Source organism: Molossus molossus, unplaced genomic scaffold, assembly GCF_014108415.1.
Source record: "Molossus molossus isolate mMolMol1 unplaced genomic scaffold, mMolMol1.p scaffold_m16_p_19, whole genome shotgun sequence".
Classification (NCBI taxonomy): domain Eukaryota; kingdom Metazoa; phylum Chordata; class Mammalia; order Chiroptera; family Molossidae; genus Molossus; species Molossus molossus.
In genome coordinates this window covers 38,192,783-38,215,218 of record NW_023425354.1, presented here as the reverse complement: position 1 = coordinate 38,215,218, position 22,436 = coordinate 38,192,783, and the positions used below count along the sequence as shown (strand labels likewise).

The 22,436-nt window shown below is 47.2% G+C and overlaps 1 long non-coding RNA gene and 1 pseudogene across 1 annotated transcript; one reads left to right on the top strand and one right to left on the bottom strand.

Moving 5' to 3' along the window:
• The first annotated feature begins 16,904 nt into the window (after positions 1–16,904).
• On the top strand, positions 16,905–17,382 carry LOC118634660 (annotated as a pseudogene).
• Positions 17,383–20,053: 2,671 nt separating this feature from the next.
• Positions 20,054–20,819, bottom strand: LOC118634661. The gene is made up of 3 exons (XR_004960386.1): positions 20,661–20,819; positions 20,230–20,344; positions 20,054–20,106 (listed from the first exon to the last, which is right to left on the bottom strand). It is a non-coding gene; the product is annotated as an uncharacterized LOC118634661 (long non-coding RNA).
• Positions 20,820–22,436: the final 1,617 nt, after the last annotated feature.

Sequence of the window (22,436 nt, the reverse complement as noted above, 5' to 3'; positions counted from 1 at the left end):
CCTGAAGGGCCCTGCAGACTGGGCGCGGGCAGCCTCGCAGGGACTCGGGGATTGTCTCCGGACGATCAGACTGATCAGACGGCTGTCCTCCTACCACGGGGCACTGCATTAAGGCCTCAGAACTATGGCACAACCCCTGGAAGAAGTTATGCATTTTCCCCCACCAGCCTGGTGGAAAAGGGACTCAGAGTCAGAAATGAGGCAGAATTCTACAAAAAACAGGAAGTTCTATTTTTCTCCCTCCTTGGGGTGTCTGGAGGCTGAGGGAAGACCCCGCCTGCGGGTCTAAGGCCTGGAGGCCAGGGCGGGGCTGTGCCTGCTCTCTGCCCCTCCTCTGGCTTCTTTGAGGCCGCACCAAACGCTGCTTCCTCCCCAGGCCCCATCTGCTCTGCGGTTCCGTCCCAGCTTTGGCTTCCTCTGGAGGGTGTAGCCGCATTTTACGACCCCTGTAAAACACTGTGGGCTGTTTCCTTCTTTCCGTGGGTTAGATTCTTATGGGAGCAGGGAAGAGGGTAGTGAGGAAAGGAGGGGGCAGGCTGAGCTTTTGAGGCTTCCCCTACTCCCCAACCCAGGCCTCAGCCAGGAGATGTGGCCCAATCCCAACCCCTGGCCAGACAGCCAGGGATATTTACAAAATGACCAAAGAAGAGGAGGGGCAGAGAAGAAAACTGCTTCACACATGGAAAGGCCTGGCAATGTTTTCCAGATGCATTCTTCTCCGGTGGTTTTCCAGGCCAATGCGGCCTGGGGCAGAGAGCTCCTGGGGGCCACCGTGGCCCAGCTGATATGCAGATGCTTCCTCTCTGCTGTGTGTGTGAGCATGTGTGGATGTGTGTGCATTGTGTGTGTGCATTGTGTGTGTGTGCATTGTGTGTGTGTGCATTTTATGTGTGTACGTCGCTATTCCAGGACAAGGATTCTCCCTAGATCTTTAGAGCCTGTAGGGCATCTAGAAATCTCCTAAATTGAGGCCCTGGCTGGGTAGCTCAGTTGGTTAGAGCACCATCCCAATACGCCAAGGTTCAGTTTGATCCACATACAAGAAGCAACCAATGAATGCATAAATAAGTGGAAAAACAAATCAATGTTTCTCTCTGTCTCTCACTTCCCCTCTCTCTAAAACACAAAAAATTAAAAAAAAAAAAAAGATAAATAGAAATCTACTAAATGTAACCACTTCTTTTCAGGGATGTGAAAACTAAGGCCTAAGAGACATGATGTGCTGAGATCATACCATTCTCCAGAGGCAGAGGAAGAAGTGGCCTGCACCCCAGCACTGCCCCCTCTTGACTGGGGGGGGTCGCACTCTCCCAGTGGCATGGCCACTTGATGAAGAGAGCGCAGTTGTGCCCTGCACTGGCCCTCACCTTGGGCCAGGCTCTGTGCTTTATTGTTTACATAGGTTATGCCATTCCATTTACTCCTCACCATCATCTTCCAAAGGAGGCACTTTAATCTACCTTTCGGATGAGGAAATAGAAGCCAGATGCCTTTTCTTTCCCACAGTCCATGCTCATTCTATTTATGTAATTGTGGTTGATATTTCTGAGTACATACTGAGTACCAAGCACTGTTCTAAGCACATCACGTATGTTAGTTCATTTTGTCCTCATCATAGCAGATTCTGTCACCACCATGTTATAAATGAGGTCCCTGATGTGCAGGGTTCAAGCAATTCACTCAAGGAAAAAGAAATTGCAAGGGGAAAAGTCAGAAATCCAACACGTGGTGAGGGCGGGGAGACGTAAGACAGGAAGGGGAGGAAAGCCATTGAAGTCTGCGCTAATAAGCAAGCTAGCACCGTGGGCAGGTGGAGCCCACCCTCACCAGGGACCTGCTAAAGGCTGCACAGAACACACATCAGGACTTGGCAGAGGGGTCAGGACGCTCCTCATAGGTAAAGGGTCACACTTGGGGTGGTGGCAATTCCTTGGCACTTTCTGAGCCGCCCCTGTGTGGGCTTCTCACTCAGGGAGTGTCCTGAGGCAGAGATGCAAGAAGTCACCTTCATAAGGTACCATCTGCAGGTGACTCCTGCTGGCCCAGGAGAACAGGCAGGACAGTAGCTGCTAGAGTGAATCAGGCCCGACATACGGATGCTCACAAAATGCTCATTTTCTTCTCTTCTCTCTACAAGTACTTTTTTTTTTTATAACCCAGACATTCCTGGAAATCAATAAAGTTGATTTCATTAAGTACACTTCAAAATGAAATTAGCTTTTACAGCACCAAGAAATTTTCATATTAAAAATTTCATGAGCCCTGGCCGGTTTGGCTCAGCGGTTAGAGCGTCAGCCTGCGGTCCAGAGAGACCCGGGTTCGGTTCCCGCTAGGGGCACGTACCAAAAGAAAATAAAAAATGTAAATATATATATATATATATCTCACGAATTAGAAAACTTGCTTTGTCAGATGGCTACCCAGTTATTAAATAAAAAAATTATAGTTTTTCCTAGCCCATGTGGTTCAGTGGATTGAATGTCAGTCCCATGGACTGAGAGGTCCTGGTTCGATTCCTGGTCAGGGCACATGCTGGGGTTGCAGTCTTTTTTTTTTAGAAAGGGGTTCCATTTATTTATTTATTTATTATCCTCACCAGAGGACATTTCTCCACTTTTTGTTCAGATAGAGTGGGAGGAAGAGAGAGAGAGAGAAACATCGACGTGAAAGGGACACATCGAGTGGCTGCCATCCGCACGACCTAACCAGGACTGGGGACAAAAACGCAACCGAGGTACATGCCCTTAGCGGGAACCGAACCCATGTCTCTCAGGACCGCAGGCCGACGCTCTAACTGCTCAACCAAACCGGCCAGGGTGGGGTTGCAGTCTTGATTCCTGGTAGGGGACGTGCAGGAGGCGGCCAATCGATGTTTCTCTCCCTCATCCGCTGTCTCTCTAATAAAATCAACAACAAAATTCTACTTTCTATGAATGTTCATAGCAGCTCTAGTCACAGTTGCCAAAAGATGGAAGCAGCCAAATGTCCACCAATGAATGAATGGATAAACAAAATGTGGTATATATGTACAATGGAATATTATCCAGCCATATCAAGAAATGAAGTACTGATACATGCTGTAACAAGGATGAATTTCAAAAACATTATGCTAAGTAAAAGAAGCCAGACACAAAAGGCTCCATTTATATGACATACCCAGAATAGTCAAATCCATAGAGACAGAAAGCAGATTCAGGGTTCCCGGGCTGTGGGGAGAGGACTGGAGGATGACCATTCGATGGGTACTGGGTCTCCTTTGGGGTGATGACAATGCTTTGGATCTAGGTAGAGGTGATGGTTGTCCAACATTGTGAATATACTAAATGCCAACGAATTGTTCGTTTTAAGTGGTTAATATTATGTTATGTGGATTTCATCTCAGTTCTAAAAATTATCATGGTCACATTAACTGTAAGGAAGGAGAGAGAGAGGAGTCAAAGGCAGGTCTCAGATGAGCCACACAGGAAATGGGACAGCTGCTTCCCCCACCCCACCCCCACCCCCATCGTCCTGCCAAGGGATTCCATGCTGTCAAAAAACTGCATATTAATGGAGAAAACAATGAAGGGGCATTGTTTTGGTCTTTCATACTGAGACACGCTTATACAAATGGCTCAACCTTGGCCTGCCTACAGTGAAAGGGTTTCTCTTTCATGTCTGGTGAGATAAAAATTAGTCGAGCCCTTCTGGAGGAAGGTTGGACATTTTGTATTCTAAGAACTGAAAATGTTCATGCCCTTTTCTTTTCTTAATTCTCACCTGAGGATATTTTTCTGTTTATCTTCAGATAGAGTGAAAGGGAGGGAGAGAGAGAGAAACATTGATGTGAGAGAGACACATCGAGTGGCTGCCTCCTGAATGACCCCAACCAGGGCCAGGGACAAACTGCAACCGAGGCACGTGCCCTTAGCGGGAACCGAACCTGGGCCTCTCTGGACCGCAGGCCGACGCTCTAACTGCTGAGCTAAACTGGCCAGGTGTTCATGCCCTTTTAAATGATATACCTCCTATCCAGTTTTTGTGTGCAAATGTTTTACTCAAGACTGCATTTTTACCTGGAGCTAAAAGAAGAATGTGAATGTGTCCTTAAGTCCATGATCAGTGGTCTAATATGTTTGTTTTGTTTTGAAAAAGAAGTCCGTACCCTTTGACCCAATGTAGTTCGAAACAGGCCCAAGCATTTAGTGTACAATCGAGGAAGGCTGAATAATGGTATTTGGGAAGTTGGGAAGTTTTTCTTGGAGAAAAACTAAATTTAGATCTTTACCTCACCACACCTTATATCAAAAATAAATTCCAGATCAGTTTAAAAGCTACATGAAAAGGGAGAAGGAGGAGGGAGAGGAGGAAAAAACAAAAATAGACATCTAGAAGAAAATTAGGGAAATCTTTGCCTGGTACTCAGAGGAGCAAAAGGCAAAAAGCAAAAGAAGAGCCCTGGCCAGTTTGGCTCAGCGGTTAGAGCTTCGGCCTGTGGTCCAGAGAGACCCGGGTTCAGTTCCCGCTAAGGGCATGTACCTCGGTTGCAGTTTGTCCCTGGCCCTGGTTGGTCGTGCGGGTGGCAGCCACTCGATGTGTCCCTTTCACATCGATGTTTCTCTCTCTCTCTCGTCCTCTCTCTCCCTCCCACTCTATCTGAACAAAAAATGGAAAAATGTCCTCGGGTGAGGATTAAAAAAAAAAAGCAAAAGAAGAACAGATAAGGAAAACATCAAAAGTTCAGACCACATAAAAATGTAAAGTGTATGTGTCAAAAATCACCAAAACCAAAATCAGAAGGTAAATTCTAAATTTAGAAAAATATTTGTAACACATGTTACTGGACAGGGGCCAGGCCCAAAGCAGGTCTGCCTCAGCCTGTGGAGTGTGGGTTCTTGACTTCATGCAGGAAGTATTTCACAACACAAGTCCAGAGCAACAGGAGAGAGCCTAGGCAGGGCTGCTGTCAGCTCACAGGGATATAAAAGTCACAGTGACAGAAGTGAGCCAAGGTGGGGCCGCAGGGGGTAAGCCTGGAACAAGCTGCTGCTGCCCACTGCTCCCCTCGTTGCAAGTGTAGTGGGGACCCTTCGAGTTTAGGAGAAAGAAAGTAAAAAGTTCACGCCAGACGCCAGAGAACAGGCATGGGCGTGCTCCAGAGATCCTGCACAGGTGCCCTTTATCTTGAGTGCTTTTATCTCTCTTCCGCAGGTAAGAGTTTTAGGGGAGAGGTTCAGCAGAATATTCATCAGCTTCCCAGGTGTGTTTTTAATATGCTGATGCATCAAAATGGGCGTATAGGGGAGTTCGGGATTATTCTTTGGTCTGTGTTACTATTTATCTAGCGTCTGTCTGGCTGTAATTGGGTTTCTGTCACTTGTTCCTCTGCCTTCATTTGACCCTGGGTTTGGCTGGCACAAATGGCACTAACTGGGTCTCTGTCCTCTGTCTCCCTGACCAGGGTGATTTAAGCGATGCATTCTCTGGCTAGGGAGGAGAGGCATAAACCATTTGCTCTCGAGTGTCCTTGATCAGGGAAGACCAAGTCTTGCCATTCACTAGCTGTCTGGATGTTGTTTAAATTGTTTGCCCTTGTTTAATTACCTTGTCTCAGTTTCCCCATTCCACTTGCCAAGGAATTTTCCTAGCCTCTTACTTTCCTGTCTCAATATGACACACCTGACATTTTAAGAACTTCTATAAATCAATAAGAAAAGAAAAGAAAGAAAAGAAAAAAATGCACAAAAGAGCTGAAAAGGCAACTCACATCTATTTTTAAAATGTACCAGACACGTGGTCTTGGGCCTACGGAAAGCAGGAACATAACCAGGCTTTCAGTAAAACAGGCATTCCCCTTTATCCAGCTGGGCAGTGGCCTGCTGACCCCTCTCTGCGCGAAGCTTCCACCCGAGCAGGGAGCAGGGGTCGGGAATGCCCAGTCCGCCCTTTCCCAGGGCGCTGGAGAAACAGCTGCACCCTTATTGAGGCTTTCCCCAGGGCGAAGCCCATGGCTCCTCGGGGAGGTGGTGAAGTGATTCCTCTCCCTGTTTTCCGGACAATGGGCTCCCGGGAGCTGGCCTTCCAATCCTACAGCCAGCTTGCTGGGAGCTGGGCCAGGCCCCCACGGCCACCTCCTGAGCCCGTGCGCCGTGGCCACCGGGGGGCGGTGCTGCCCAGGGGACGCATCACTCTCCGGTTGGGGCGGCCGTGCCAGCGAGGGGAGACCACAAGGGCCGTTTCTTCTCCTCCCTTCAGGGAGGTAAGTCACAGCCGAGGCAAAGGAGGGGACCGGCGGCGATCCACAGGTGGCGAGCGGGCAAGCAGGGCGGATGCGTCTGAGTCACCGCGCTCGCCCGCCCCGGAGCATCTGCTGCGCGCCGGGCCTGCGGCTCCGCGGGAAACTGGGTCAGGCCAGTGGCCTAGTTTGCTGTTTAGCAGCAGCGGCCAGAGGCGGAAGTGAGTGAGAAGGGCAGCTCAGTTTACACCCTGGCCCATTCATGTGACAAATATCTGAGGAGTTCCTACTAAGTGCCAGGCAGGTCAGAAGGCACTGTGACAGGCAGTTTCTCAAGCCGGGGCCACATGAGTTCAGAATGTGTAATCTCAGGACCCTGGAGGCTGGGCTTGACTGGGCGGGTCCCCAAATCACTGGCTTCCTGTCACATCTCAAGTTCAGCTGCCTAGATTGGAACGCTCCATCCTGGCATTGGATTTCTTGGGATCTAAGCCTGCCCCACCTCTCTGACTGGTTCCACCAGCTGGTCCAAACCCTGACAGCACCTCCCATCCCCCATTGCCTGCTCCTATTGGCCTAGGGCTGGTGTTTGTATCCCAACCGGCCAGGGCCACCTGCCTCCCAAGCCTACTCAGTCTTCTCTCTGCTTCTGACTGCCCTGGGATGTCTGAGGACTACTTTCTTTTCCCCTCCCAAATCCTCTCCTTTTGCTAATAAAAAGAACACATTTTTAAAAATAAAAATGTTTTAATGATTATTTTTCCCTTCATTGATTTTAGAGAGAGAGGAAGGGAGAGGGGGAGAGAGATAGGAACATCGATGAGAGAGAACATCATTTGGCCGCCTCCTGCACGCCCCCCACTGGGGATCGGGCCCACAACCTGGGCATGTGCCCTGACCGGGAATTGAACTGGAGACCTCTTGGTGCATGGGGTCAATGCTCAACCAGTGAGCCACACTGGCCGGGCAAAAAGGACACTTTTGTCACCTGATCCAAAGGTGTGAGCTGCTGGACCTCAGCAAAGCCAGAAGCAGCCTGTACAGGCCTGCACTGCAGAAGCCAGACAGCAGGGCAGCTGGAAATGGCGGGGGAGACCCAGGAAAGAAGGGCCTTTCCAGAGAAGGCAGGGAAGCCTCAGGGAAGGGAGCAATGGGCAAAAGTGACACAAAGACGTTGGCCAGGAGGGAGGTGGGCAAGAGTCAGATGGAGGAGAGGCTGAGTCCAAAAGAAGCTAGCTAGCTCTTCCTCTCCTTCTCTAGTTCCTTCCTCTTCCCCTGCCCCACACCCCTTGAGGTTGGGTCTGTCACTGAAGCCACGTGATGGTGGCTGTGGAGTTGGCTGATGCAGGGAGTTGGCTGATGCAGGGCCTCTCTTCAGCTGTTTTGCTAACACAGTGTCATCTTATCCACTCCCCACCCTGCTTCACAGTGGCTCCCTGAGCATCAGAGATGCTCTGCCTGCCTTATGGGTGGACACGTTGAGGCTCAGAGGACTAAATGACTGCAGGAAACAGCAGAGAGGCAGAGGGTCCTCCTCACACTTCACACTTTAGAGGATGCGGCCAGAATGAAAGGAAAAGCAGGCTGGATGACTTGTTCATAGATTGGAAGGTTTCAATTTGTCTTCAGCATTCTTTTTTTTTTTTGGTACGTCCCCCTAGCGGGAGCCGAACTCAGGACTCTCCGGCCCGCAGGCCGATGCTCAACCATTGAGCCAAACTGGCCAGGGCTATCTTCAGCATTCTTTAAAAATTTTTAAAAATATTTGCTGTAGCCCTGGCCAGTTTGGCTCAGTGGTTAGAGTGTCGGCCGGCGGTCCAGAGACACCCGGGTTCAGATCCCGCTAAGGGCATGTACTTCGGTTGCAGTTTGTCCCCGGCCCTGGTTGGGTCATGCAGGAGGCAGCCACTTGATGTGTCCCTTTCACGTCAATGCTTCTCTCTCTCTCTCTCTCTCTCTCTCTCTCTCTCTCTCTCTCTCTCCCTCCCACTCTATCTAACAAACAAAAAGAATTGCTGTAGAACATCCAAATAAGAGAAGTGTATAAAATAGAATCCAAATGAAATTCTCCCCCAACTCACACCCGCACATCTCACTGTCAGCAGCTTAGTATACATCTTTCCAAGCTTTTCCAGCTCTCTGTAGATTTGAGCACACCATTGCAAAACTTACTCTGTTCTTTTCTGACAGTCTTATCTCCTTCTTATAAAAGCTCCTAAAGTCCCACCATGTGGTTAACCCAGCGCTCCCAGATGGACACTGAGGATGTGTCCTGTGTTCCTTTTCAGGTACACTTCTTAGTGCACTGTGGGAACAACTCTGGGAATATGTGAGCACAAAGGAAACGAATGTCTCCGCTAGTCTCTTTTAAAGCTTGTCATTGCAGGGCTGACAGGCACAGGACAGGCTGCATCAAGCCAGCACACAGCATTTCCAAATGTCAGCCTCCAGTGATCTCTCCTGGTCATCTGCTCCCTCCTCCCTGGCCTCCCCTCACCCAGGAAGTAGCCCAGTCTAAAGCTCCTGCCTTTGTGCACAGCCTCTGGGGTTCTTCTGGCACCCCTGGCACGTGCGCGCGCACACACACACACACACACCGCCGCCACCTCATTTGCCATCGAACACCTCCACCATCCTCTGATTATCAGAATCGACATTGTCCCACCATAGCGAACCACCCATTCAGCTATGAACTTGCAAAGCCTCCCTCTTGCAGCCCAGCAGCTCTGCCCACTAGCTTTGGCAACAAACCCTCTTTCCCTCCTTTTAAGGCAGTGACAAAGATGAGCAGTTTGTCTCCAAATGCAAATGAGGCCATCTCCACTGCCCCAGAGCTGGGCCTAGATCTGCTTGGAGTGTTACTGCTTATTGCTCAATGCAGGATCTGGGCTCCACTCTGGGTGGCCTGGCATGAGTGGTGTGTGCCCGCCAAGCAGTAGGCTTTCATAGAGCCTGTCTCTGCTCAGCCCCAACGAGGCACTGGGGGGAGCAAAGAGAAATAGAGGACATAAACCCTGACCCTTTGTCCCCTAGTACTATGTGCACAAGGGCTCCTATGATTAAACTCTGTCATACCCCAGCATGGCTTTAAAGAGCTTTGCCTCCCGCTGGCCAGGTAGCTCAGCTGGTTAGAGTGTTGTCCCGATATGTCAAGGTTGCAGGTTCGACACCCAGTCAGGGAACATACAAGAATCAACCAGTCGGCCCAGCGGTGTAGCTCAGTAGATTGAGCATCATCCCACAGACTGAGTGGTCCCAGTTCAATTCCTGGTCGGGGCACATGCCCAGCATGTAGGCCAAATCCCCAGTGGGGGCCATGCAGGAGGCGTCCAATTGATGTTATCTCTCATTGATGTTTCTATCTCTCTTCCTCTTTCTGTAAAATCAATAAAGAAAAAAAATTATTTTTTAAAAGGGAGTGTTCTTTAAAATAAAATCAACCAATGGCACTGGCCAGTTTGGCTCAGCAACTGGAGTGCCAGACCGCAGACCAAAGTGTTGCGGTTTGATTCCCGGTTAAGGGCACATACCTTGGTTGCAGGTTTGATCCCCAGCCCTGGGAGGCGGCCGATCGATGTGTCTGTCTCACATCAATGTCCCCCCGTCCCCCGCTTCCCTCCCTTCCACTCTCTCTAAAAATCAATGGGAAAATATCCCTGGGTGAAGATTAACACCACCAAAAAAAGGAATCAGCCAATAAATGCATAAATAAGTGGAACAACAAATCTCTTTCTCTCTGCCCTTTCCTCTCTCTCTCTAAAATCAATAAATAAAAATAATGAAATAAAATAAGGAGCTCTGCCTTCCTCCTGCCCAACCCTTCCCCGCCAAAAAAAATGAGTTCATGTGATTCTTCCTCCACAGAATTCCTCGGCCACATGAGTAGCAGTTCCAGCAGCATGTATTGTGGGAATGTTCAGACCAGTTCAGTGAGACTTCACAGACAGCTGCTGTGCTCCATTGAGACATGTACTGTGTGTCACTGTCTATGCTGGGACATGGGATGCAAAAGTGTCCCTGTCATTGGGTCCAGCCTCACGACCTGGCCACCTAGACAGATGGGTAAGCAATGACAACATAGTGAGACACGTGCAAGAAGAAAGGTAGGAAGAAGGAGGGAGGTTGTGACACGAGACGGTGATGTGGAATGTGTGGGGGAGTGTGATGTGTACCCAGTTCACCTTCTTTTCTTCTTCTCTTGCACATTTTTACTCATTTAATTTGAGGGTATATGTTTTCTGCCTATATACACCTCTTGTTCTTGAAATCCCACTGCCTCTGGAAACATTTTCAGTTTAGTCGAAGATAGTAACCTTCCCAATCTAAACGCAAACAACCCATGACTCCGGCCCACTTCACAGGTCTGCACGATTCCTATGTCCTTGCTGTAGCCTAATATTTCATTCACCTTTCATGAGCTCTTTCCTTCATTCACAGACTGGACTGGGGATATGAACCCCAACGAGGAAAACGCTGCCTGTTGAACAAGCTGGATACCAAACCTTTTTGGGGCAAGATAACACCCAGTGCTGGTGAGGTTGTGTTAAAATTGTCACACACGCACACATACTGCTAATTATAATTTAAATGCCAAGTCTACACTTGGCATTTAAAAAAAAGTCTACACTTTTTTTTTTTTTATCCTCACCCGAGGACATTTTTCCATTTTTTGTTCAGACAGAGTGGGAGGGAAAGAGAGGAAGAGAGAGAAACATCGACGTGAAAGGGACATATCGAGTGGCTGCCACCTGCACAACCAACCAGGGCCAGGGACAAACTGCAACCGAGGTACGTGCCCTTAGCAGGAACTGAACCCAGGTCTCTCTGGACCGCAGGCTGACGCTCTAACCACTGAGAAAAACTGGCCAGGTCAGATTCTACACTTTTGAAAAACAATCTGGATACAAAAGTGACAAAGTATGCCCTGGCCAGAGTGGCACAGTGGGTTGGGCATTGCCCTGTGCACCAAAAGGTTGTTGGTTCAATTCCCATTTGGGGGTATACAGAGGCATCTGATTGATGTTTCTCTCTCCCTTCCTCTCTCCTTAAAAAATAATCAATAAGCCCTGGCCAGTTTGGCTCAGCGGTTAGAGCATTGGCCTGCGGTCCAGAGAGACCCGGACTTGATTCCAGCTAGGGGCATGTACCTCGGTTGCAGTTTGTCCCTGGCCCTGGTTGGTTGTGTGGGTGGTAGCCACTCAATGTGTCCCTTTCACGTCGATGTTTCTCTCTCTCTCTCTTCCTCTCTCTCCCTCCCACTCTATCTGAACAAAAAATGGAAAAATGTCCTCAGGTGAGGATAAAATAAAATAATCAATACAAAAATATTTTTTAGCCCTGGCTGATTTGGCTCAGTGGTTGGAGCGTTGGCCTGCGGACCAGAGTCCCAGGTTTGGTTCCCACTAGGGGCACGTACCAAAGCAGTGGCAAAGTATAACTTCTGGTCCACTAGTCCATCTCTGAGATTACAAAAGCCCCTTGGCACGGTGACTTTTTCCGCAGGAAGCCCAGCACAGGCTGCGCACAGCGGCCCTCGGTAAAGGTGTGAGAGGCAGCGGGCTGAGAGGCGCAGCGTGGTCGTCAGACGTACAGCTCTGAGCCTGCCTGGCCCAAGCCTCCGCTCTGCCACTCACCAGCTGTGTGACCTGGAGAAAGTTCCGTCACCTCTCCGTGCCTCAGTTTCCTCTTCTGTAAAATGAGGGTGATGATTAGAGTAGGACCTATTTTGCGGGATTATGATAAGATTTAAAGAAGGTAAAATATTCATGAAGTATGAGACTGTCAACATATTATTATTGTCATCACTGAAACATCATGTGGTGATTATAAATGGTAATATGTAGCCCTGGCTGGTTTAGCTCAGGGTTTAGGGCGTCGGTCCAGGGACCAAAGAGTTGCGGGTTCGATTCCAGCCAAGGGCATGTACCTTGGTTGTAGTTCCATCCCTGGCCCTTGTTGAGGTCATGTGGGTTGCAACCAGTCCATGTATCTCTTTCGCATCAATGTTTCTCTCTCTCTCTCTCCCTCCCTTCCACTCTGTCTGAAAATAAATGAGAAAATAACCTCAGGTGAGGATTTAAAAATAAATAAATAAATGTAGCAATGGAAAAAATATGGATGATGTCATAGTCTCAGCCCATTCTCCCCACCTCTGACTTGCCCTCTCTGGAACATTCTTTCTTAGCAGTCACATAGCTGACAAGCAGAACTAACCCTTTAACTGCACTGCTTGGCCTTCACAGCCTCAGTTTCCCTGAAATGCCTACAAGCTGCGTCACACCTCTCTCTGTACCTTTACTGCCCCTCACGCAACCTGACCAACTACTCATCTTTCAAACTTAGCATTGCACCTAGAGCCTTCCTTCATTCACGTGCCTGAATGTGGCTGCTCACTCTGCAGCATACGTATGGTTCCAAGAGACAAACAAGCTCCTGGCCATGCCTGCCCTCTGGGTCTGAGCTAGACAGCCATGCATATAAATCCTATCACTGCCTCTCTGGTCCTGGGTCCCCTTCATCCTTCAGCCATTGACAGGCCATGCAGTGGCCCCTTCTCCCCTCAAGGCCTTGCTCTACCCCAGGGCAGGCAGCACTGTTATCCAAGGAATGAGTCCGGAACTGCAGAAGAGGGCTGGCCATCAAGTGCTTTGAACTGGAAAAGAGCCAGGTAATGAGGTCATTAGGAAGGGAGGCCAGGTAGGAAGGATAGCGCTGCCACCTCAGGTGGAATTTCCCAGCATCCTCCTTGGTGTCTGGTGCTCTCTCCCAGAACCCCCTTTTTCCGAGGGTCCCATTGCTGTGGGGACTGCTGGGGCAGTGGTTCCAACAACAGGAGTGAAAGGAAATAGTACCTTTGCCTCCCAGCCCAGATTCTGCTGTTAACTTCACCTTGTCTTGACCAAGTTGATTGCCTTCAGTAAAATGAAGAGATTTGAACAGATCAGTGGTTTTCAGTGTGCTGTGGGTCATGGTTCAGACTCAGAATCTCCAGGAAAGGGACCTGGCAGGTGTGTTTTCAGAAATTCCACCAGTAACTCATCAACACTGGCCTTAGCTCCTTTCTGGGGCCCCTTGTCGCTCCTCCATTCTCTGCTGAGGGCCATGGGGCACACTAACTGTGAACCTGGGGTGGGGTGAGTATAGAACCCCAGTGCTATACCAAGTGCTAACCAGTGTTATTACCAAGAACTTGCAGTGTAGTGAAGAAAAACAACTTAGATTGTGCTATATCATGAGAACTATTAAGGTAGTACAGGACAGTCTTGTAACTAGTAAGTCCTTATATTCTTATAACAATTTTATAAGGATGTTAATTATTATTATCCTCATTTTACAGCCAAGGAGCTGGGCCCAGAGAAGCTCGGTCCCTGCCCAAGTTCCCACAGCTGGTGAGTAGAGAGCTGGGATGCCCGCCCTGGCAGTTTGGCTGCAGAATACCGTCAACCGACTCTGTTGCTCATGGTAACAAGCCCAGCCAGTAAGGCCGGGCCAGTGATCCTGCGTGTGGCTCAGTATAGCAACTATGAGGCTGTCTTTTCCTTAGCTGTTTAGTGGTTTGCAGGTCTGTTTTCACTTGCCCCCTAGAGTGGAACTCCTAGAGAGCAGCAACTATGCTTCGGTATCCCCAGCACTCAGCATGGTCTGGCATATAGCAAGTCCTCAAGTGCTGCTGGGTGAACAAATGCACGAATGAAGGAAGGAAAGAAGGCAGGCACCCATGCATGAATGACAAGTGCTGGGAGAGAGGGAGGCACAGGGTGCAGAGGAAGCCAGGGTAAGATAGCCTGAGCAAAGGTGAAAATCGGGCCTGAGGGGTGGTTTTGTGCCGATAGATCCAGGTCCAAGGAGCAGCTAAACAGTGTTCTCTGGACAGTCTCTGCACACGGCCCTCCTCAAGGAGGCGGCTCCAAGCACTTGTTCCAGCAAAAACCTCAGCTTGGAGCTGCAGCCTCCCCCTGGCCCCACACACACCAGCCTTCCCCTCCAGTGGAAGTTGGCTCCTCCCAGACCTCCAGCGCTTGCGTCTTGGGGGCTGGAAGCCAAGCTGGTTTCCATCCCTTCTCCACCTCCCGTCTGCTCCCTCCCTGATCATCTGACTGCTCACATGAGGCCCAGACTGGGGTGTGGCTGTTATTAAGGCCTCTGGCAGTTATTTCCGCGAGGGGGGCGGTGACTTAAACAGAACAACTGCTTAACACACTAGAAAGTATTTTATGACTTGCCTCAAATTTGTATGGGGGCAAGGAGTAATGGTAAACACCCAAAGCCTCTATTGCAGTGGAGATGTGATCTTTCAGGCAAAATATAACAGCTCCCTGCCTTAGGCCAGGCCCCATGCTAAGTGCTTTGGGGGCTTGATTTCATTTAAATCTGAAGGCCATGGGCCTTAAGTACTATGATGATGTCTATTTCACAGGTGAGCAAGAGGCGCTTCGGAGGTTAAAGAACTTGCCCAAGGTCAAACAGCTACAAACTAGTTAAAGCAAGATTTTAAAAATATATATTTTTATTGATTTCTGAGAGAGGAAGGGAGAGGGAGAAACATTGATGTGAGAGAGAAACATCAATCAGCTAGCTACCTCCTGCACACCCCTTACCAGGGATCAAGCCTGAAACCCTGGCATGTGCCCTGCCCAGGAATCAACTGGCAATCTTTTGGTGCACGGGCTGATGCTCCAAACAACTGAGACACACCAGCCAGGGCTAGAGTAAGATTTTAAACCAAGTATTTCTTGACTCTGAAGCTGATGGTCTTATGACCTCATCTGAGAATGTCAATGGCCTCTCAATATTGCCTAGAAAAAAGGTAAAATGACCCACTTTGCACAGAAAAGCTACAGAGGGCACTCTATCTCTCTTTCTCTCTACCCCCTCTTCTCTATCTCCCTCCCTCCCTCCTTCTATCTCCCTCTGTCTCTGCCTCCCCCCTTCTCTCTCTCTTATTTGCAAAGTGAGATACCAGGGATGGGATCTTCTATGTTGTTCCTGGGAGAAGGAATAGTGTGTGAATTTTGTTTTTTATCATCTTTATAGTTTTCCATATAGCTTGACCTTACAAAATGATGAACATTTATCTTTAAAAATTATAAAGTCATGAAAACATCACTTTAAAAATACATATGATCGCTTCTCGGCCTTTTGGCTAAGATCAAGTGTAAAAATACATATGAATGCCCAGCCAGTGTTGCTCAGTGGTTGAGCATTGACCCATGCACCAAGAGGTTGCCGGTTTGATTCCTGGTCAGGGCACATGCCCAGGTTGTGGGCCAAATCCCCAGTGGGGGACATGCAGAAGGCGGCCAATCGATGTTCTCTCTCATCGATGTATTTTTCTCTCTCTCCCTCTAAAATCAATAAAGAAAAAAAATACATATGAAGCCCAGCCAGAGGGGTTCAGTTTGTTGAGTTTCACCCCATTAACCAAAAGGTCACCGGTTCAGTTCCTGGTCAGGGCACATGCCCAGGTTTGGGCTTGATCCCTAGTAGGGGGTGTGCAGAAACCAATCAAAGTTTCTCTCTCACACTGATGTTTCTCTATCTCTCTCTCTCTCGTCAATAAAAACATAAAAATACATGTGGAGATTTATATTTATTAAAAATGTATTTACTTTTAGAATCTGTTTTGCTCTGCCTGCCAGGAAGCTCAAAGAGGAACTGTGTGCTCAGTTGCATATTGAGTGTTTTATTAACTTTATTTCAGGACCTGGAGTTAAAAACCTGGATTTGAATCCTGACTCCACATTTTGCTATCAAGTGGCGTTTTAGCAAGTTCATTAAGTAACCTCTCTATGCCTGTTTCCTCATTTATAAAATGGGATGAAGGCCTCTGTTCATGACGGTTGCTGTGAGGATTAAATTATACATGTTAGGCTCGTAGAACAGTACCTGGGTCATAGCAATGTTCATAAACGTTATTTTTAAAAATTTTAATAGCCCTGGACGGTTTGGCTCAGCGGTTAGAGCGGCGGCCTGCGGTCCTGAGAGACCCGGGTTCGGTTCCCGCTAAGGGCATGTACCTTGGTTGCAGTTTTGTCCCCGGCCCTGGTTGGGTTGTGCGGGTGGCAGCCACTCTATGTGTCCCTTCACGTTGATGTTTCTCTCTCTCTCTCTGTTCCTCTCTCTCCCTCCCACTCTACCTGAACAAAAAAAAAAAAGGAAAAAGTCCTCAGGTGAGGATAAAAAAAAAAAATTTAAAAAGATTACATTGGCTGGATTTCATCAAGCCAGTTTTCAGGAAGGGCTCATGAATGTTGTAGACCTTTGCTTGCCTCATCTTACCTCACTTTTACTACCTGTTTCTCATGTCTTCCACTCCTAATATTATCTATAACATCTCACTCACCTTTTAATTATATATAAATTCCATTGACTTTGTTTTTATTTATTTATATTGAATTGAGAGGGAGAGAAACATTGATGTGAGAAACATCAATCTGTTGCCTCCTGTACGCACCCCGACCAGGGATCAAACCCATATTACTTTGGTGGACAGGACAATGCTCCAACTAAGGGAGCCACCTGGCCAGGGCTCTGCTTTGTATTTCATCAAATCCTAGATGCCACTGGTTATAATCTGTACTATTATAATGTGAATAACTTAAGAAAGAAAGAAAAAAAAACAAAACCTTAAAGACACCATCAATTCTAAAATACATCCCAAGGGGCATCCGAGGTGTCAGCGGGCAGCATCATGGATCAGGTAATGCAGTTCGTTGAGCCCAGTTGGCAGTTTGTGAAGGATTCAATTTGGCTGGTTAAAAGACTCACCAAACCTGATAAGAAAAGAATTCCAGCCCTGGCCAGTTTGGCTCAGTGGTTAGAGCGTCGGCCTGCGGTCCGGAGAGACCCGGGTTCGGTTCCCGCTAAGGGCACGTACTTCGGTTGCAGTTTGTCCCCGGCCCTGGTTGGTCGTGCGGGTGGCAGCCACTCGATGTGTCCCTTTCACGTCGGTGTTTCTCTCTCTCTCTCCCTTCCTCTCTCTCCCTCCCACTCTATCTGTACAAAAAAATGGAAAAATAGCCTCGGGTGAGGATAAAAAAAAAGAAAGAAAGAAAAGAATTCCAGAAGATCGCCATGGCAACAGCAATAGGATTTGCTACAATGGGGTTCACTGGCTTTTTTGTGAAATTGATCCACATCCCTTTAATAGCATCATTGTTGGTGGCTGAAGGCCTTTTTAGAGGAGGGTTTTTCATCTTGGGGATTGGTGAACAGTGAAGATTTGAGAAGCTCATGGAGTAAAAAAATTTGCCTACATGTTTTGTTTTGTCTTTCTTTCTTCCAAGATGTTTTCTATTTCTAAATTAAAATAATTTCAATAAAAACATCCCAAGTTCAGAGACGTTCAAATGCGTGGGGATAAAAGTGTAACTTGTAATCCATGAATACAGTAGGAATGATCTGATTCTTTATTCCTGACTGTGAACTGTCCCTGCTCTCCTGATGCATCAGTTGACCTGGTTAACTCCCACCCAATCCAGTCTGGCCTCCAGGACTCTGGCCGTGCCACCTGGTGGCTGCGATTCCCACGAGGTCAGCTCCAGACAATTGTCTCACCTTGTCCGCCCAGCTGATGCAAGGGCCTCAGGTTTTCCCTGCATTTGGCAGCTTGTAACCTGACCTAATGTTGATCTTTAAAGGCAGTGGGGCTGCTTTAAAGGCCATCTATCTGACTTTCTCACCTTCAGTGACTATTTTGCTACTTCCTGCTTCAGCCTGTCTGAGTTGGGTTGTTTAGATGGGCAACACAAATGATTTGTTTGTGGTAAAGTAAGTTCCTAAGGAGCACAGTGTGGAGGAACAACTAACCAATGTCCAGGGTAATTCCCCAGGCAGTGGGCAAAGGGCAGAGCACAACAGTCGTGTTCTTGTCTGTGTGGGTTTTGATCACAAAATTATATTTGGAGTTATTCCTTCTTTGTTTTGTCCACAATGCAGTGAAAGGTGGAGTGTGTTGGGAAAGGTTAAGCCTGACATCATACTTGACCCCGGGGGATTGGCAAAGAGGAGGGCAGGAATTAATTAATTAATTATTTTTATTTTTATTTTTTTTATCCTCACCCGAGGACATTTTTCCATCTTTTGTACAGAGTGGGAGGGAGAGAGAGGAAGAGAGAGAGAGGGAAACATCGATGTGAAAGGAACACATCGAGTGGCTGCCACCCGCACGACCAACCAGGGCCGGGGACAAACTGCAACCGAGGTACGTGCCCTTAGCGGGAACCGAACCCGGGTCTCTCCGGACCGCAGGCGGATGCTCCAACCGCTGAGCCAAACCGGCCAGGGCGGGCAGGAATTAATTTAGGAGTCTGATGTTGACTGAGTGCTTTTCCTAAATTATAGAGCCCATCCATGGCCATTATAGAAACAGGGCTCTGGAGACAGAGTAACCAGAATTATATCCTGGGTGGCATTTCTTAGCTGCATGACCTAGAGGAGTGAGTCGGTCTCTCTGAACCTCCACACCTATAAAATGGGGATAATACTTCAGAGTTGCTGGGAAGCACCAGGAATAGCAATGAGCCCACGGCCCGTGCTCAACAAATGGTAGTGGTAACAAACACTGAATGCCTACCATGTACTGACACTGTGCAGATATGAAATAAAAGCTAAACACTATTTATGCAGGTGAGGCATTATTACTTTATTACAGCATTTATATCAAATCTCCCCAAGCTACAAACTGTTAAGTAGCCAAGCCAGCAATCACCCAAGTCTTTCTTGGGACTGCAGCCTCAGCCAGCACTTCTGCCAAGTCCACTGGGCAGCAGTCCCTGGGGTGAGAAACTGGGCCAACCTGCTATATGAACCTCCTCCTGATCTGAGGCCAGATGGGGCTAAGCCGAGAAGGCTGGGTCTTTGCCAGCAGCATGACCCAGTCTGAGAGCTGCTTTTTCTGCTCAGCACAAGCCGGATGGGCTGGCACTGGGCCTCTCATCCCAATTCCCCAACCTGGGGGTGCTTCCATGCCTGCTGACCAGGGTCCAGTCTCTCATCTTTCCATGGCTCCAACAACCAGTCACTGTGACCCACATGCCAGCCGAGCCCCAAGAGAGAAGGCTGAGAGAACCAACCTCCACCATGCGTGACACAGTTGCCTTCTAAATGAGGCATCAATCCCTAAGGAGTAACTAGCAACAGAGCATATTTGAAAGGCCAAGTGGCATGGAAATGAACTAAGACTAATGGAATTTAAGAAACGGACAAGAACCCTTAGGGCTGAGGCAGCTTATCCGTAACCATCAAAACGAAGCCAGTTAGGTCATAAACTCAAATTATCTACAAGATTTGGGAATGCCATGAAAATGAATAAAACAAGTGAAATAGGCTTGTGTTACAAAATAGGTCAACCTTTGACTTTGGGGGCTGCAGACCCTTGCAACAGTTGGCCCATCGGAATGGCTGCTGTTTCTCCTTTAAGCTCAACTGGTATCATTCAAGAGAGAACTCGAAACCCATGTAACTCCTGCCAAATTATCCTAGTGGGCTTGGAGGTGGGGAGGTGGTTGAGGACTAAAAAACGTGGCTATCTGTGTGATCTAGCAGTTTCCTTCTATTGAAAACATTTTCAGGAAGCATTCCTGCTGGTCCCACAGCAAGCTTAACTGACTCTCCTCACAAATGCTATGAGACAGACACTGTGCATCATGACTTACTGGGGAGGCTTCCCATTCTGTTAGTTCTGAGCCTAATCTTTGGCTCACTTAGTGCACATTTATCTCTCTATGGTTTCCATTTTTGTATTATCCTCATTCCTCGGGTAACTTTTAATATACGTCACTTTTTGTTTTCTTTTGTTGAGAACACTTCATTATTAATAGTATACATAAAACGACTTACTGGAGTTGCCGCTTCCTGTCTTCATTGCATGTCACTTCATCTCCTTTCCTGACCTAACATGAGATGATTTCTAGTTCACACTATTTTTTCGGAGAACAAATTTTTAAAAGAGCCACTGCTGCTTCAGACTGTTTTAAAACAAATCAACCACACAAACAAACACAAAAACCTCTCACCATCATCACTGTATCATAGTCTATTCCTGACAAAGTCTGGGGTTTACTTTCACACCAGAAGAGCAACTTCTCTATGATATTACAACTAGAAAAAGTTTCTGGACTTCTATTATCTCTGAAAGAGAAACCACGAGGATGATTAATCATTGTTGTAGTCTTTAACAGGGAAAATAATGATGGGAGTTAATTTAAATGGAATTAAATCCGCCCCCCCCCCCCAATACTAGCCTCATTCAAGTTTTTTTTTTTAATCCCAATTCTTCAAATGTTAAAATAACACCAAGTCAAACCACACAAAGCTACCCCATCACCTGTATAAAACAGATCACTCTATACCTGATTTAGACCAAATGTTTTGTTTTGGGCTACAAAGGCAAGCAAAGGGCAAGTTGAGATTGCCTGTTAATCTTCATTCCTCCCAAACTTCTTACCACAAACATGAAGCCAAGGTTATGATGACCCTTTCTCCTGGTTGCACTTTGTTTGCCACCAAAATCTCTTTCTTCTGAGGGGAGAAGATTACAAACAAAACAAAAACTAGGGTACTTCAATTAATGCTTTATCTATGATTTTGAAACTGACATACAAGAGTAAACCCATATACCATAGTACAATACTGTTTTTAAAATCTATAAATTCTGTAGATGAAACGCACTGTCATAGGCCAGAATCTGATCAGAATTACTTGGATAAAATATTTATCATCCACAACCTTCATTCTAATGAATCTGGAGGTTGGAGTCACTGTCTCAGTGGTTTCTGGCTTGTGAGACAATGTTTTGTTTCTCATACGCTGTATTTTCTTATCCCTGTGCTGGCTGGCCGACAGCCAGGCCCTCAGCATCCACCAGCCACTGCCTCAACCCATAAGCATGCTCCGGCGTAGTCCAGCCTTTTTTGGTCTTGCTGCCCTGAGGGTAATACCACCCAGTTGAATACAACTTTGCCTTAATCACAAGCAGGCAGGAAATCATAAATTTAAGCCTTGTCAACCTAAGATCAAGTTATAGGACAAGTCATTTAGATCATCTGAAATTGTGCTAAGCATGAGAAGCATTTTCCTACGTTTACACAAAGCCCCGCCAGTTCTCCAAATGACGTGTTTGTGGCAAAGACTAGAAGAGAGAGGTCATTTTAAATCATGTAGCTAGAATTTGACCTATGTTAAGACTTCAACCACATCTTCCCTACTTCCCCCTTGCTTTGGTCACTCAGTCTAATACTTTAATAAGTACATTAAAGTATTACCATCCTATTATTACCTTCTTCCTGACAAATGGAAGACATAAGCATGTTTCTACTTAACTCATATTCTGCCATCTTCCTTTCATCCTGGCACTGTGGTTTTTTAAAAAATGTTTTGAGAGAGAGGGAGAGATAGAAACATTGATGTGAGAGAGAAACACTGATTAGTTGCACCATGCACACCCCTCTACTGGGGATTGAACCCACAACCCGGGCATGTGCCCTGACCAGGAATTGAACCAGGATCTGATCTCAGCCCATGGGACGACGCTCAATCCACTGAGCCACACTGGCCAGGTGGCACTATGGTTTTCATGGGAAAAGGAAGCAAGCAATTCTGGCCTGTTCAGACAATGATTCATCCAAAAATGCTATTTTTACTTGGTTTAATACATTGGTTGGAGAGTAAATAATTTAAATGTTGTGAAGAATTAGTAATGTATCTTACTTTAATATAATACAGCAGAGCCCTGGCTGGTTTTGCTCAGTGGTTAGAACCAGTCCATGGACTGAAGGATCGTGGGTTCGATTCCCAGTAAAGGACACATACCTGTGTTGCAGGTTTGATCCCCAGCCTGTCGGAGTCATGCAGGAGGCAACCAATCGATGAGTCTCTCTCACATGGATGTTCCCCACCCCAATCACCCCCTTCCTTCCACTCTAGCTAACAACAACAACAAAATCAATGGAAAAATATCCTCAGGTGAGGATTAACAAAAAACAAATAAAAATAAAAAATAATACAGCATATATATTAAATAAAATGAAAAAAATCACAAGTTTAAAGATAAGATGCTTTTGTGCTTCTTTTCATAAAATACAGGTGATTCTCAAGAAGTAACTTTGGCAAACTTTCTACTGGCTTTCAAATTCATAACCTACAGCCATATATATACACACTCTTAACAGAGCCAAATGTAAGTACTTCAAAATAACTTCTTAGTAAAACTATCAAGTCTTCA